Raw genomic sequence first — 16190 nt, forward strand, 5'->3', positions numbered from 1 at the left:
GGAACAATTAGATAAATTCAATTTGAGAGACATTATGCAAAAACCAAGTGGACTCTACAAAAATGTCAATTGTCCAAGACAAAAGGAACTATACGCATGTGACAATATATGCAGTGGTGACCTTGAGTGAGTCCTGTATTTAAAATAAAATATAATAAGTACTCAGGCTGAAAAGGACATTCTTAAGAGAACTAGGAAAATCTGAACTACACATTAGAGAATTATATCACTTCAAATTTCCTAAGTATGTTTATTATTATGTAATTATGGTGGGATATTTTGGTACATACTGAAGTTTTTTTTTTAAGTTTTTATTTAAATCCCAGTTAGTTAACACACAGTGTAATGTTCGTTTCAGGTGTGCAATATAGTGATTCAACACTTCCATACAACACCTGGTGCTTATCACAAGTGCCCTTCTTAGTCCCAATCATCTATTTATCCCATCCCCTCACCCTTCTCCTATCTAGTAACCATCAGGTTGTTCTCTGTAATCAAGAGTCTGTTTCTTGGTTTGCTTCTCTCTCTCTCTCTCTCTCTCTCTCTTTTATTTGCCCCCCCCCAAAATTCATTTGCTTTATTAAATTCCACATATGAGTGAAATCATATGGCATTTGTTTTTCTCTGACCTATTTTGCTTAGCATTATACTCTGGCTCCATCCATCTTCACAAATGGTAAGGTTTCTTTTTTTTTTTTATGGCTGAGTAATATCTCTTCATTATCCATTCATCAGTCTATGGGCACTTGGGCTATTTCCATAATTTGGCTATGGTAGATAATGCCGCTTTAACCATTGGAGTATATGTATCCCTTTGAATAAGTGCTTTTATATTCTTTAGATAAATTCTTAATGGTGTGATTGCTGGATCTTGGGGGTAATTCTATTTTTAACTTTTTGGGGAAATTCCATACTTTTTGCCAGAAAGGCGGCACCAGTTTGCATTCCCACCAACATTGCAAGAGGGTTCCTCTTTCTCCATATCCTTTCCAAAACCTGTTATTTCTTGTGTTGTTGATTTTAGCCATTCTGGCATGTGTGAGATGATGTCCATACTAAAGTTTTTAGGGATGAAACATCTTTAAAACTAATTCTCAAGTGGTTTTGTAAAATATTTATATGTATAGACAGATAAAGCAAATGTGGCAGAATGGTAATAATTTAGGAATCTAGCAAAGGCTATCCAGGTGTTCATTTTCAAATATTCCCACAGAACTTTCCTATAGTTATAAAAACTTTCAAAATGAAAACTTGGAGGAAAATTTTAAAAGTTAAAAAACCCCCAAATATTCAAAACAGATGAGTCATTAAAAAACAGATCTTCTTAAAATGTATCTGTCATTTATAGATCATGTTTTTCTGCCATCTCATTTTACTGTGAGATATAAATATATAGGCTTAAAAAAGAAGAAATTTGCAGCAAAAACAGTGATTGAAGGAAACTTATAGAATTGAATGCATATATTAGAAAAGAAGAAAAATCTAAAACCAATAATCTAAGTTTTCATCTTGGGAACTTAGAAAAAGAAGAACAAATTAAATCCAAAGTAAGAAGAAGAAGAAAAGAAATAAGAATTAGAGCAAAAATCAATGAAATGGAAAATAGGCAATCAATAGAGAAAATCAATGAAACCAAAAGCTGGTTCTTTAAAAAGACCAATAAAATCAGTAAATGTCTAGCCAGGTTAACTGAGAAAAAAAGAGAGAAAATACAAGTTACTAATATCAGAAATGAAAGAGGTGACATCACTACAGCTTCCACGGAAATTGAAAGAATAATAAAAAAATACTGGACATTGAAAAATAGACTTTAAAGTTTATATGGAGAGGGAAAAGACCCAGAATAGCCAAACAATATTGAAGGAGATAAACAAAGTTGGAGGACAGACACTACCCAATTTCAAGACTTACTATACAGTTTCAGGAATCAAGACAGTATCATATTGGTAAAAAGATAAACAAGTAGGTTAATGGAGCAGAAGAGAGAGCCCATAAATGGACCCTCATAAATGTTGCCAATTGATCTTTGACAAGGGAGCAAAGGCAATACAATGGAGCAAAGATAGTCTCTTCAACAAATGGTGCTGGAATAACTGGACATCTACAGGCCAAAAAGTGAAACTAGACACAGACCATACACTCCTCACAAAAATGATCATCTCTACTTAAGGAAGTGATGGAGAAAATTATGTTTTAAAAGGTACAATAGACCTATGTATAAAACACAGAGCTAGAAAATAGTGTAGGAGAAAGTCTAGATGAACTTGAGTATGGTGATACTGTTTTAGATATAGCATCAGAAAACGTGATCCATGAAAGAAAACATTAATATGTTGATTTCATTAAAATTAAAAACTTCTCTACAAAAGGCAATATAAAGCAATTAGAAGACAGGTTACAGACTGGGAGAAAGTACTTGCAAAAAACACATGTGATAAAGGACTGTTATCCAAAATACATAATGAACTCCTAAAATTCAACAAAGAGAAGATAACAACGTTATTAAAAATGGACTAAATACCTTGAGAGACACTTCATCAAAGATTTACGGGTGGCAAATAAGCATATGGAATAACCATGGAAAAATGCTCCATATGTCATCAAGGAAATTAAAGTAAAACAGAATTGTGATAACAAAGACCTATTAGAATGACCGAAATCTGAAATACTGACAACACCAAATGCCAGTGAGCATGTAGAGAAACAGGAATTCTCATACATTGCTAACGGGAAATGCAAAATGGAATAACCATTTTGGAAGAAAACAGTGGTTTCTTAAAAAATTAACTCAGGGGTGCCTGGGTGGCTCAGTGGTTAAAGCCTCTGCCTTTGGCTCGGGTCATGATCCCAGGGTCCTGGGATCGAGCCCCACATCGGGCTCTCTGCTCTACAGGGAGCCTGCTTTCTCCTCTCTCTCTCTGCCTGCCTCTCTGCTTAATGTGAACTCTGTCAAATAAATAAATAAAATCTTAAAAAACAAACAAACAAACAAAAAAACAAACTAAACTTAGTTTTACCACATAGCTAGCTCAGGAGTCATGCTTCTTGGTATTTAACTGAAGCAGTTGAAAACTTACCTACATACAAAAATCTGCACATGGATGTTTACAGCAGATTATTCATCATTGGTAAAACTTGAAAGCAACCAGATGTCCTTCAGTAGGTGAATGGATAAAGACATTGATACATCCAGACAATGAAATATTTAGTGTTAAAAAGAAATATGTTATCAAGCTATGACAGGACATAAAGGAAATTCTAATGCATATTACTAAGTGAAAGAAACCCATACATACTGTATGATTCCAGCTATATGACATTTTGGAAAAGGAAAAACTATGGAGATAATAAAAAGTTCAGTGGTTGCTTGGGGTGGGAGAAATGAATATGCAGAGCACTGAGGATGTTTAAAGCAATCAATATACTATGATATTATATCACATGATATAATGATAGATATATGTCATTGCACTTTTTTTTTCTATAAACATAGGATTTATGACACCAACAGTGAATTGTAAGGTATATTGTGGACTTTATCTAGTTATGATGTTTCAGTGTAAATTCATCCTTGGTAAAAAATATACCATTCTGGTGAGTGATGTTGATAATGGGGGAGGCTATGCACATGTTGGGGCGGGGGGTATAGAAGAATCTCTGTACCCTCCTCTCAGTTTTCTATAAACCTAAAACTTCTCTTAAAAAATGAAGTCCCGGGGCACCTGGTTGGCTCAGTGGGTTAAAACCTCTGCCTTCGGCTCAGGTCATGATCCCAGGATCCTGGGATCGAGCCCCGCATCGGGTTCTCTGCTCAGCGGGGAGCCTGCTTGCTCCTCTCTCTCTCTCTGCCTGTCTCTCTGCGTACTTGTGATCTCTGTCTGTCAAATAAATAAATAAAATCTTTAAAAAATAAAGTCTTAAAAAATCTGTATTTTTTAAACTTATGGCTTAGGCAATGAGTGGGATGATCATTACTAATATGAAACATTTTCCCATTGACAGAATTCCAGGAAAACAGATGGAAGTTCTAAATCCATGTGAACATCTTTCAAGATATTTAAAAGTAAAGTCAAAATATATCTTGAGTAGTGTTCAAAGGGATTTGAACATTATTTTCACACTATCTTTTAGAAAACATTCAATTCCAGGGGATCTCAGCTTAATGATTTCCTGCTAGTTTATACCTAGGTCTTCTTTGCTGTGAGATAGAACTTTCTCATTTTCCAAGAGACTCATTGGGTAGTTTTTATGATGAGCAAGTTATTATTTTGTTGCCTCTTCTTGGAGGGTGATGTGGTAAGATTCTGACTTCCTTCGAGATGGTTGGGTCCAGGCAGAAACCTTATGACCCCTTTCTTGTCTTTTTCTTGTACAGATCGGAGGCAGCAGAACCGGAACGAGGACACTCATAGCTTTTTGGTGTGTGATTGAAAGTGCTTTAAAACTGATTCTTTCTTTTAGTGATATTTATGACCTGAAGGACCTGTACTCCACTTTGTTATTCTAGTCTGTGAAAGAAACTGTAGTAGACTAGGTATATTTATCCATAGGCTGGGGTTAATGCAGAGGGAAGCTAATAGTCTTAATAAATAACACACTATGTTTATTCCTCTGTATATCCCTTGAAAATGGATTCTTGGTGGTAATTACTTTTCAGTGGGAGGGTTGTTTAATAAAACAATTTACATATAGAATGATCCTTCTTGACCTCCTTGGGGGTCAGGTATATTCCATAACGATCAAAGTACCATCGAAGTATAGTTATGTGAAGGATTTATTTGTAAGCAAGTATGTGTTTCGATGCCCAGATGCAGATTGAGTACTCTAGAAATGAGGCATTTACTGATCTAAATTTACTACTGATTCAAATAAAATATTTATATTTAATTATTATAATATGAAAGTAAAGCAATCTTAAGATGTTCTTGCCTTTAAAGTTCATCACTAATGATCTAGGCAAGACTGGAGTTCTTTGAATATGTGTGTAATTCTTCTCATTATTCCTTTGATTTTATACTTATAAAATAACTTTAAAAGAATCATTATATGTCTTAGTCCCTGACTGGGATATCTATCTCTTGTTTGGTTTAACTCTTTTTTAAGACAAAATACAATTCTAAACTTGTTAGGGAATGCAAGGGAAGCATTTCTTATTTTATTTTATTTTTTTAGAGAGACAGAGAGAGCAAGAGAGAGAGAGAGAAAGAGAGAGCCTGAGCAGAAATAGAGGGACAGAGGAGAGGGAGAGAGAGAGAATCTTAAGCAGGTTCCATGCTCAGTACATAGTCTGATGTAGGGCGTGATCTCAAGAGCCTAAAAAATTGGGCACTTAACAGACTGAGCCTCCCAGGTGCTCTAAGGGAAGCATTCTTTTCATAGCTATCTATCAAGAACACATTTTTTTCAGTGTGTGACTCTGGATATAACTGAAAATCTGGTAATTTTTCAGAAAATATTAGTATATTAAGTGCCATTATTTTTCTATGAGCCAAACCATAATAATAACAATCATTATTGCCTCTGATATGCACTTTTTACCACTCCCAGTTGTATTGCAATGTCTTTGAAACATTGCTACCTATGACCCAGTAGCTACCACCATTCTTTCTGGTGAGGATTGCCCTCTCTTTTTCCTTTCAAAGTTGTTAAAACCCATTGCTGTGGTTGTCCAAAATCTGACCAAAAAAAATTAGTTTTAGTCCATACATTTGCTGTTTAGATGTCTTCAAACACGTGAAGTCCTATTGTTTCAACATGGGTATACTTAAGATATGCATTTATTCATGAGACAGATTGTGTGACTCAGTCAATAATACTCTCACATTGTCTTCTATGGTAAAGAACCCTTTATTCACCATAACATTTGATGTTTCATTGAGGAATTTTAATTGATAACTTTTCATATTTACACTTTTTGTTGATGGTTTGCAAACTGGTTACTGAAAGATATTAACAAAAAATGGTGGATTTTGCCATCTCTAAAAGTTGTCAAGTACTTTTTCTAGTAAAACACTTCTGATCCTCAGATTAGGGGCCTCCTTGTTATCAAAGGTATCTAGAAAGAGCCTGGCTTGTTGTCTGAAAAAGTTGTGTAATTTTTAAAAAAATTTTTATTTTTTAAAGAAAAATGTATGTTATGAGGGAACCCTGCATTAGTGGAAAGACTAGGTAAGATGAACTCTATGGTCTCTTGTAATATAAAACTTGACAATTTTTATGGAAGATGACACAGCTAATGACCAAATTAGAAAATCTGAGTTTTGTTAAGCATTATAGAAATTCTTGCACTGAAAAAAATCAGAGACAGCATAGTGATGAAAATGACAGTCTCTGAACTCAGATGGTCTGGGTTTGATCTTGTCTCTGACACTTACTAGCTATGTGACCTTGGTCATGTCATCTAACATTTATGTGGCTCACTTTCCTCACTTGGTGAGTAGAGTTAGTACTAGTACCTCATAAAGCTGATGCAAGGATTTAATGAGTTAGGATGACCATAGCTCTTAGAACAATACTTAGTGTACATTTGGGCACTCAATCAATGTTAGTTATGAGAGATAGATGAATGACATTGTTATCAGCAAGAGCATCTGTGGCTCTTAGAGATTCTCAGACGTTTCTCACCCAAATTTATGACCTTTAAGAGTAGAGTGCATCTGGCAATGATTTCTATGAGTATTCGAACTGATCTCTTCAAGTATTTTGATGCTGTCTTGCTTCACCTTGAAACCAACATGAAGACAAATCTCAGACTCTTCACAGCTTTCTACTTACCCCAACATTGAGGGTGACACTTCTATCCTTCCATTTTCTGGGGTTGATTTTTCATCTTCCTCTCATGGCCTCACACATGCCTTTCTGCATATATTCAAACATTTCTGGATCTCAGATTTCACAACAAAGGGACTTATTATAGTATTTTTCTAACAAAGTTAGGTGTTTACCTAAGAGAAAGTCTTAAACCAGCTATTAAGATAATAAAACACCTTTCAACTTAATGCAGAAGTACATTAATAATTTTCATCTTTACCATTGTCGTCATTAAGCTATTAGTAAGGAGCTTTCTTTGCTTTAGAGTCACTCTGATACATTAAAGGCATGATTCTTGGCCTAAGTGTGTGTAATGAGAGCAGCCAGTCTGTATTTAGTTCTTATTTACAGGTGCCTACATTTCTGGTCCCATGATTATTTTGAGATCTTCACAGAATTTTTCTTCACTTTTTAAAATTGTGGTAAAATACCCATATCATAAAATTTACCATGTAAGCCATTTTTATGAAATATTAAGTACATTCACGTTCAGTGACATTAAATACATTCACGTTACTGTGCAACCATTCCCATAACTCTTTTTATTTTGTAGAGCTAAAACTTTACACCCGTTAAACAATCTCTCTCTATTCTCCCCTCCCCTCAGCCCCTGGTAACCACCACTATACCTTTGGTCTTCATAGTCTGAAGTACTAGGAAGTACTTCCTGTAAGTGGAATTTATAGTATTTTTCTTTTTGTGACTGGCTTATTTCACTTAGCATAATGCCCTCAAGGCGCATTCATGCTGTAGCACAGGTCAGAATTTCCTTCTTTTAAAAGGTTGAATAATATTCGATTGTATGTGTATATACCACATTTTGCTTAACCATCTATCTGTTGCTAGACACTTGTGTTGCTTCCGCATTTTGGCTCTCATGAATAATGTTGCTGTGAACATAGACGTATAAATGCTTTGTTGAGACCCTTCTTTCAGTACTTGTGGGTAAATACCTAGACGTGGAATTGATGGGTCATATGTAAATTCTATTTTAAATTTTTTCCACAACAGTTGTACCATTTTACATTCCCACCAACACTTCACAGAGTTTTTAAGTACAAAATGCTTGTCTAATCATTTTGACATATTCCTACTGGGCAATGAATATTGTGAAGTTTTAAGTGAATAAAATTAGAACACAAGGTTTTGTTTTTCCAATTCATTTTTTCCTGCTGTGCCTATGAGGGTTATGTTTTAAGACCTACCTCATGTTAATTTATGTTACCAGGTGATTCAGAGCGTCAATGGACTTTTTCCAGAACAGAAACATGTGGGGCCAAGTTTCATACATCTAATGGAAAAACAACTTGGACTCCAAGGATTTCTTGGCTTAGTTTAAAATAAACTCTAAGTTAAAATCCTGTGTGCTAGCAGTTAAGGAAAAGATGACCACATATGTTTTTTTCTGAAGGCTCATAATTTTTTTTTTTTTTTTTTGCACAAAATACACCAGTGTGAACAGGAATGGGAACAACTGGGTTACAAAGAGAAAAAATACTGAAAAAAACCCCCAAAACTTTATATTTAGGTTTGAAACAGAATCTGCAAGCTTTTCAAATATAAGAGAACAGGTTAACATTTGTGGTATTATTTTTTCTGGTTAAATAATATTTGTGTTTCCTTAAATTTTGGTTCAAAAATATAGATACAGCTTTCTAAGGGACATAATCAAATTCCAAAACTGAGAGGTTATTAACTGAAAATCTCAAAGTCTTTTGAGGTTATTTCCACAAATTAGGGGGCCAATTTCTCAGAAAATCTGCATTTATTGTTTATGGACAGATAGCAAAGGAGGAAGATTAACTCAGTCAGGGAGCAAAAGTATTCTGGTTGTCAGACACTTCATTTTTCCTTAGTTTTGTTATACTCCATAGAAATATAAAAACAATCTCAGGGTCTTGAAGGGGCGGAGGTGGGAGGTTGGGGAACCAGGTGGTGGGTATTGGAGAGGGCACAGATTGCATGGAGCACTGGGTGTGGTGCAAAAACAGTGAATGCTGTTATGCTGAAAAGAAATAAAAAATAATAAAAAAAGAAATATGTTTTTCCTAATAAAATCACTTTCCAAATAAAGTGTTCAAAAAGGCTCTAATGACTTTGGGTATGTCAGTTTATACAGGAAAAATTTCAACATAACTTAAGGAAATTTAGCAAAGACTTTTGCAAATGATACATGAGGCACATGGAGCTCTTAGCAGGGGGTAGCCTAGGTTATGCTGTGGTAGCAAATGAACCCTGAAACCGCAGTGGCTTCACATAAGGAGCTTTTATCTCTTGTTCACGCTGTATGCTCACTGCTGCTCACATGAAAAGGGGAAGCCCCCCTTCTCCACAAGGTCTCTCAGAGGTGCAGGCTGATGGCAGCTCATCTTCCTTGTGGAGCTACCATGGCAGCAGGTGGCTTCTGAGTTTGCCGTGACTGGGAAGAGAGAATATGGAGCACCCGTACTCTTCTCCAGACTGGACGTGACGCACGTCTCCTCCACCCAGAGCCGGGGCCAGAACTAGTCACATGGCCTCTCCCAACAACCTCGGGGCTGGTGGTCTTCGCGGGTGGACTTCCTGGGGCATGAAGGAGAGAGGACTAATAATTTCCTCTTTGATAAACTTCGCTGCAAAGTCTTGGATTAGGCATCTCTACAAAACAATTTTCCTATCTAAATCAGTCACATTCATAATTCCTTATGTTTTAATATATAGGTAAGAGATTTTCATGTTCTTAAATTAAGTTCACTTTTTTATGTGCTAATTTTAGGTAGGAATAAATAAAACAAGGATTTTTGAAAAGGAGTCAGTGAAGGCATAGGTATAATCAACCATGGGAAAAATGTCTATAGAAAAAATGGTCCTCATATGTCAATGTATCTATAGGCTTCATTTGTATTATTAGTCATATTTATTTAACTTTTTTTTAATGATTAAAAAAAATTTTCAATTTATTTATTTTCAGAAAAACAGTATTCATTATTTTTTCACCACACCCAGTGCTCCATGCAATCCGTGCCCTCTATAATACCCACACCTGGTACCCCAACCTCCCACCCAACCACCACTTCAAACCCCTCAGACTATTATTAGTCATATTTTATTATTTCTTTTTTTCTATAAGCCTGTAACTTGAAATTAAATGGAATTCCAGATGCAGTAAGACTGACTGCAAAATCAGTGCAAGGATATTGTACTGGAAATAAGAAACCATACTTTAGATCAATTTTATTTTTATTTATTTATTTATTATTATGTTATGTTAGTACATCATTAGTTTTTGATGTAGCGTTCGTGATTTATTATTTGCATGTAACACCCAATGATAGATTGTCCTTAATTTATTTTATATATTTTTTCCATTTTATGGCCATTTTTTCCTGAATCTTAATCTAATGATTTGTTTTGACGTTCTTATATCTCATATTTTTCTCCTTAAATTTCCTTTTCTATTTATTGAAATGTTTTATCAAGCACTGTTTTCATATTGGGTACATGGAGAATAAACGTGTCTGCGAGTGTCTTTATTTTGGCCTCATGACTGATTGTGTGCTTGGATGGGGAATTTTATGTACCCATTTATTTTGATTCAGAACTTTGGGACATTGCTTCAATACTCTCTAACATTCCACGTTGCCTGTAAGAGATCTGATGTTATTCTTATTTGTGTTCCTTTATATATAATACTATTTTATCTTGTCTGTGAACTTTTAGGAGTTTTAAAAAAGATTTTTATTTATTTATTTGTCAAGAGAGAGTGTAAGTAGGGGGAGTGGTAGGCAGGGGGAGCGGTAGGCAGAGGGAGAAGTAGGCTCCCTGCTCAGCAAGGAACCTGATGCTGGACCCTGGGGTCATGGCCTGAGCTGAAGCAGACAATCAACTCAACCACCCAGGCATCCCTAAACTTTAAGGATTCTTTGTATGCCTTTGACATTCTGAAATTCCACAAGTCATATTCAGCTCTTCATCTTCTTAAATATGTCTAGTTCAGCATTTTGTGGCACAGGAAGATTTCTTTTTTCTCCTCTCTCCCAAGGCTCTCTTCCCACTGTTTTGGTTTTGTTCTCTGTTCTCGCCACCGACTCACCAAGATGGCCTCTGCTAACTCCAGGCTTGTCCTGTGCTCATGGCTCAAGTCCCAGAAAAAATGCTTTAGGGAGAATTTCCCGGCTAGCCTTAGTTCATTTACTCTTGACTTAATTGGCCATTGCGGCCAAGGTGTTAAGTACTTTGGTCCATTTACTTCTTACCACCTCTACTCCCCTCACCGTGGTCCAGGGCGTTCTCCTATCTTCTCCGGCTTACTGCAGTAGCCTCTTAACTGGCCTCTGGGTTTATGTCTTTGCTTCCTTCAGTCTCTTCTCAGTGCTGGAGCCAGAGCTGTTAACATGTGTGTCAGATCAAACTCTATAAAGCTTGCCTGTTTCACGTCAAGAAAAGCCGAAGTCTTCAGCAATAGCTCAAAAGACCACCCACGATCCGCGTGAGCTGGCCTCGTGTAATCTCTCTGACCTCATTTCCTACCTCTCGCCCCCCATTGCACCGTCAGCCTCTGCCATGCTGGCCTCTTTGCTGTGCCTTACACATGCCAGACACACTTTCAATCCCAGTTCAGGGCTCTGCCTTGGCTGCTCTCTGACCCTGACAGCTCACTCTTGGATTTCTACTGATTGCTTGTTTACCTCTTCTTGGTCTTTACTCAAATGTCTCCTATTTAGTGAGACTGTTCCCATCCACACGTTTAAAATGAGAGCCCTCTGTAATACTCACCCCTATTTTATTTTTCTTCATTTATGTCCACCTCATATGCCACTTATTTTACTTATTTATCTTGTTAATTGTCTACTCATGAAATGTAAGCCCCATGAGGACAAGGAGATTTTATCTGTTCAGGGTTATGTTCTTCAGGCTCTAAGACTGCCTACTGCATGGTTAGTCAATAAATATTTGATAAATGAATGAATGGTTGACAAACCTAAGCCATACGCTTGCTCCTGTTTTGGGGATGTGGGGCCAGTTCAGTGGGGTGTGGGGAGAAGAAAAAGGAGCTGATCGGACAAAAATTAATAAATGCCCTCCAAAAGATCCTTCTGGTGAACATTGAGAAATGGGGTCTCTGCTAAAAGGGGATAGAATGAGTAGGTGGAATAAAGGAGACGATTCTGAAACAGGACAGTAATTTTCTAACTTGTTTGATTTTGAATTTTGAGTGCATATAATTGTTTTTATATGTTACAATAATCTTGAAATATTAGATAATTCTGCCTGCAAAAAACTTATGGGGAAAATAATTTTTTTTTTTTTTTTTTGCTTTTCTACACCATTTGTTTCCAATTGCAATTAGATTTTTACTCCCAGTGACCAATATATGAAAGAATAAGCTAGATTTGGGCAAAGAATATTATACTTCTTTCAGGAGAGCAGATTGCAAAATGGGTGATCAGGCAATCTTTCTATATTAGATTTCTTCTTAACTGTTTGCCTGCATCCAAATGAAATTTTTGAAGTTAATTTCAGGCTGAATAATTGGCAGGCTCAGAGCCATCAATCAGAAGTTTTTATTTGTATCTAACACTCCTTCCCCCTTAGTCAGCCTTGCTGGAGTTCTATTTTATTAATTTTTGTCCAAAGAACTAGTTTTATGCTTTATTAATCTTCCCTTATTTTCCTATTTCATTTATTTCTGCCTTTATTTTTCCTACTTCTTCGTCGGTTTGCTAGTTTGCTATTTTTCCAGTTTCATGTGTTGAGCTCTTAGCTTACTTGCTTTCATTCCCTCTTATATTCTAATAAATGTATTTAAGGTCTATATTTCCCTCCAAAACTCCTAACTCCAGGCTTGTCCTGTGCTCATGGCTCAAGTCCCAGAAAAAATGTTTTAGTTGCATCCCCTAAGATTTTGATGTGTAGTGTTTTCAATGGTGATAAATTCCAAATATTTTCCATTTGATTTCCTTCTGGACTCAATTTTTTTTTAGTAGTATGAGATTTTTGTTTCCAGACATATAGACATTTTAAATGTCTATTTTTTTTTTTTTTTTAAATTTTTTTTTTTTTTAAAGATTTTATTTATTTGTCAGAGAGAGCGAGCGAGAGCGAGCACAGGCAGACAGAGTGGAAGGCAGAGTCAGACGGAGAAGCAGGCTCCCTGCGGAGCAAGGAGCCCGATATGGGACTCGATCCCAGGACGCTGGGATCATGACCTGAGCCGAAGGCAGCTGCTTAACCAACTGAGCCACCCAGGCGTCCCAAATGTCTATTTTTTTGCTATTAATTTCCGCAATTAAAACATTATCGTCAAAGAACATAATCTGTGTTAAATCAATTCTGTGCAATTTATCAAGACTTCTGTTGTAATATAGTACTTTGTCAATTTTTGATATTGTATCATGTATGTTGGAAATGTGTGTATTTCTTAATTACAGAGTTCTGTGTATCTGAAATTTACTGATTTGTGTCATCTGCATTTCCATTTACTTTTAGTCTGCATTGTTTTTGAGAGATGGGTGCTATAATCCTCAACTGTAATTGCCAATTTATTTACTTCCTTTTCCAGTTTTATGAATTGTGGTTGCTTGATTTGAGGCTATATATATGTATATATATATATATATATTTGCGAAGGTTTTTCTGGCTTTGATTATTTTATTGACTTATAACATCTTTCTCTATTAAATGTATGTTTAACAATGCGCAGTAAATATACATATATATGTATAAATTTTATATTTTCATATATTAAAATTCTCAGCACAGCTTGCATTTCCTTTAGGTTTGCCTGGATATCTGTATCCATTTTTTTATTTTTAACCTTTCATATCCTTTTGTTTTTAGTTTTTTTTCTTTTTTTAAGATTTTATTTATTATTTGACGGAGAGAGACACAGTGAGAGAGGGAACACAAGCAGGGGGAGTGGGAGAGGGGGAAACAGGCTTCCCGCTGAGTAGGCAGCCCTATAGGATAGGATCCGGGGCTTGATCCCAGGACCCTGGGATCATGACCTGAGCCAAAGGCAGACGCTTAATGTCTGAGCCACCCAGGTGCCCCAGTTTTTCTTTTAGATACACGTTGTTAGATCTTTTTTTAAAAATAACTTTTATTTTGTAATATAAAATACATTATGTTAAAATATAAATAAAGAAGAATGTACAGACAAATTTGAATATCTCAGTGATTTATCATAAAGCATACATTCGAGACTACGGGAGTCAAGAAATAGAATACCGTTGGGGCTTCTGGGTGGCTCAGTTGGTTAAGTGTCTGACTTTGGCTCAGGTCAAGATCTCAGGGTCCTGGGATGGAGTCCTACATTGGACTCCTTGCTCAGTGGGGAGTCTGCTTCTCCCTCTCCTTCTGCCCCTCCTCCATACTTGTACTTTCTTTCCCTCTCTCTCGAATAAATAAATAAAACCTAAAAAAAAAAAAAAGAAATTTCTAATCTAAACTCAGGCATAACCAAATTTCTGTATTATGGGGTAAAGAAAAAATAGAAGATTCCTTGTTTTTTGTGATGGCAGACTTTTGAGGTAAGATTATGTTATCCAGGGTAGTGGAAGTGGGACAGGTGCACATGGGAATGGACTGTGAGGAGGTGGGTATAAAGCTGTGTAGGTGAGGTGTGAGTGAGAAAGGCAGTGTGAGGTAACAAGTCTGGGCGGGCCACAGGAAGCCAGGCGGACCACAGGAAGCTGGCTGGGAAAAAAAGTCTTTGGCTTTACTGAATTAAAAGCAAGAATAAAGCAACCCAAAGACAAATGGAAAATCTCACACACAAAGTCTAGAAAGGAATGGAAACAGAAAAATAATCACACATGTGTTCAGGAAAAGGTGAAATGAAGTCTCTGGCCAATTACAGTCTACTTTAATTTTTGGGTGACTTTTCAGGACTTTATGCAGTAAGATCGTCTAATTAAAAAACAAATAGAGGAGCAAACACTTCCTTTAGAAAGAAACACAAAATATTCTTTTGTAAAATTTAAATTTCTCCATTTAGAACTCTAGTAGTTAAAAAAAAAAAAAATGCCCTATCCAAATCAAAAGAATGCTAACATAGGGAGTCCAATAATGTTTCAGTGTTTGGTCTCTAGCTAAAATAGTGTACTTACATGTTAGGCCACTAGGTGTCTCTTTGCATACGTATTAGGATTCCAGCCGGAGAGCTAAGCACTTCTTAAATGAAATTGTCAACGTGAATTGTGTCAACAAATGTTTCAATTTGAGGGTATTTAGGGATGACTTTAACGATTCTTCAGAAAGGATAAATAGATGTGTCTTGGCTCTCGCTCTCTCTCTCTCACTCTTGCGTTAGATGTTTTGCAAACGTTAACCCAGGATTGTCAGCAGATGCAAAATTCTGGTACGTATATCAGGGTGGTTGGCAGGCTGATAGGATAGAAGAGCCTGCCCATTTAGGATGATGACCAAGAGGTTATTTCTGAATGAAGTCTTGGCAAGGATACTCAATTCCCAAATAAGCTGTGTTTGGCTCTCCAATGTTCCTTTCTAGGAGATCTAGTCCTTCCTGATCAGTTTCTTCAAAATTACCCAGTTAACAGCTCATCTGTGGTCTCCCATGGCCTTTTGAGTACAAGGTATCAATTTACTCTGAGTCACATAAGCCCCCTCTGAATTGTCCAGATTTGGTAAACAATTTACACACTCTCTTTCATCCTACAAGAATGTAATGAGATTGACTGTTTGCAGAAAAATCAAGCATGTTGTTTAGGAGAAGCTGAAAAATCAAAGATTATTATAAGAGTCAACACTACTAAAATTGAAAGGGCTCTGAGCCTGGGGTCTGAAGACGTGAGTTCAGATTCTGCCTGTATAACGTGCTAGCTGTGGAATGTAGGTGGTCTTCCTCCTCTGTATGTTAGTTTCTTTGTAAAAGAAAAGATGTTACTTTACAGACTTGACATGCAGACTAAAACCAATCTGCAATAATTGTGCCAAATATCATGGTAAGAGCCTCTAAGAGAAGTTACCCTATTCTTAAGAAATATTTTTTCCAGTTTTTTTTTCCTGAAAAATAAATGACAACATCACTGTATAAGTTCAAGGTATAGAGCATGGTGATTTTTGTTTTTTTAATGAAATATAGTTGATGTATAAAGTATTAGTTTCAGGTGTACCACATAATAATTTAATACTTATATACATGATGAAATGATCACCATGATGTCTAGTTACCGTCCGTCACCATACAATCTTATTACAGTATTATTGACTGTATTCTCCGACAGCATAACAGTTTGATTTACATATATTACAAAATGATTACTCAAGTTGCTTCAGTAAACATCCATCCTATATAAATTCAGTAAAAAAAAAATTAAAAAAAGGAAAAAAATTTCTCCTTGTGATGAGAACTATTAGAATTCATTTTTAACTACTTT

At 36.0% G+C, this 16190-nt stretch overlaps 1 protein-coding gene across 7 annotated transcripts in view; it reads left to right on the forward strand.

Annotated features, from left to right (window-relative positions):
* IPCEF1 (interaction protein for cytohesin exchange factors 1) overlaps positions 1 to 16190 on the forward strand; it is a 205630-nt gene that overhangs the window by 58011 nt on the left and 131429 nt on the right. For all 7 annotated transcript variants that reach the window (XM_059176708.1, XM_059176710.1, XM_059176712.1 and 4 more), the window contains one exon: positions 4376 to 4419. The gene's annotated coding sequence lies outside the window, so the exon portion shown is untranslated. The remainder of the gene's footprint in view (positions 1 to 4375; positions 4420 to 16190) is intronic.

This window comes from Mustela lutreola, chromosome 6 (assembly GCF_030435805.1).
Source record: "Mustela lutreola isolate mMusLut2 chromosome 6, mMusLut2.pri, whole genome shotgun sequence".
NCBI lineage: Eukaryota > Metazoa > Chordata > Mammalia > Carnivora > Mustelidae > Mustela > Mustela lutreola.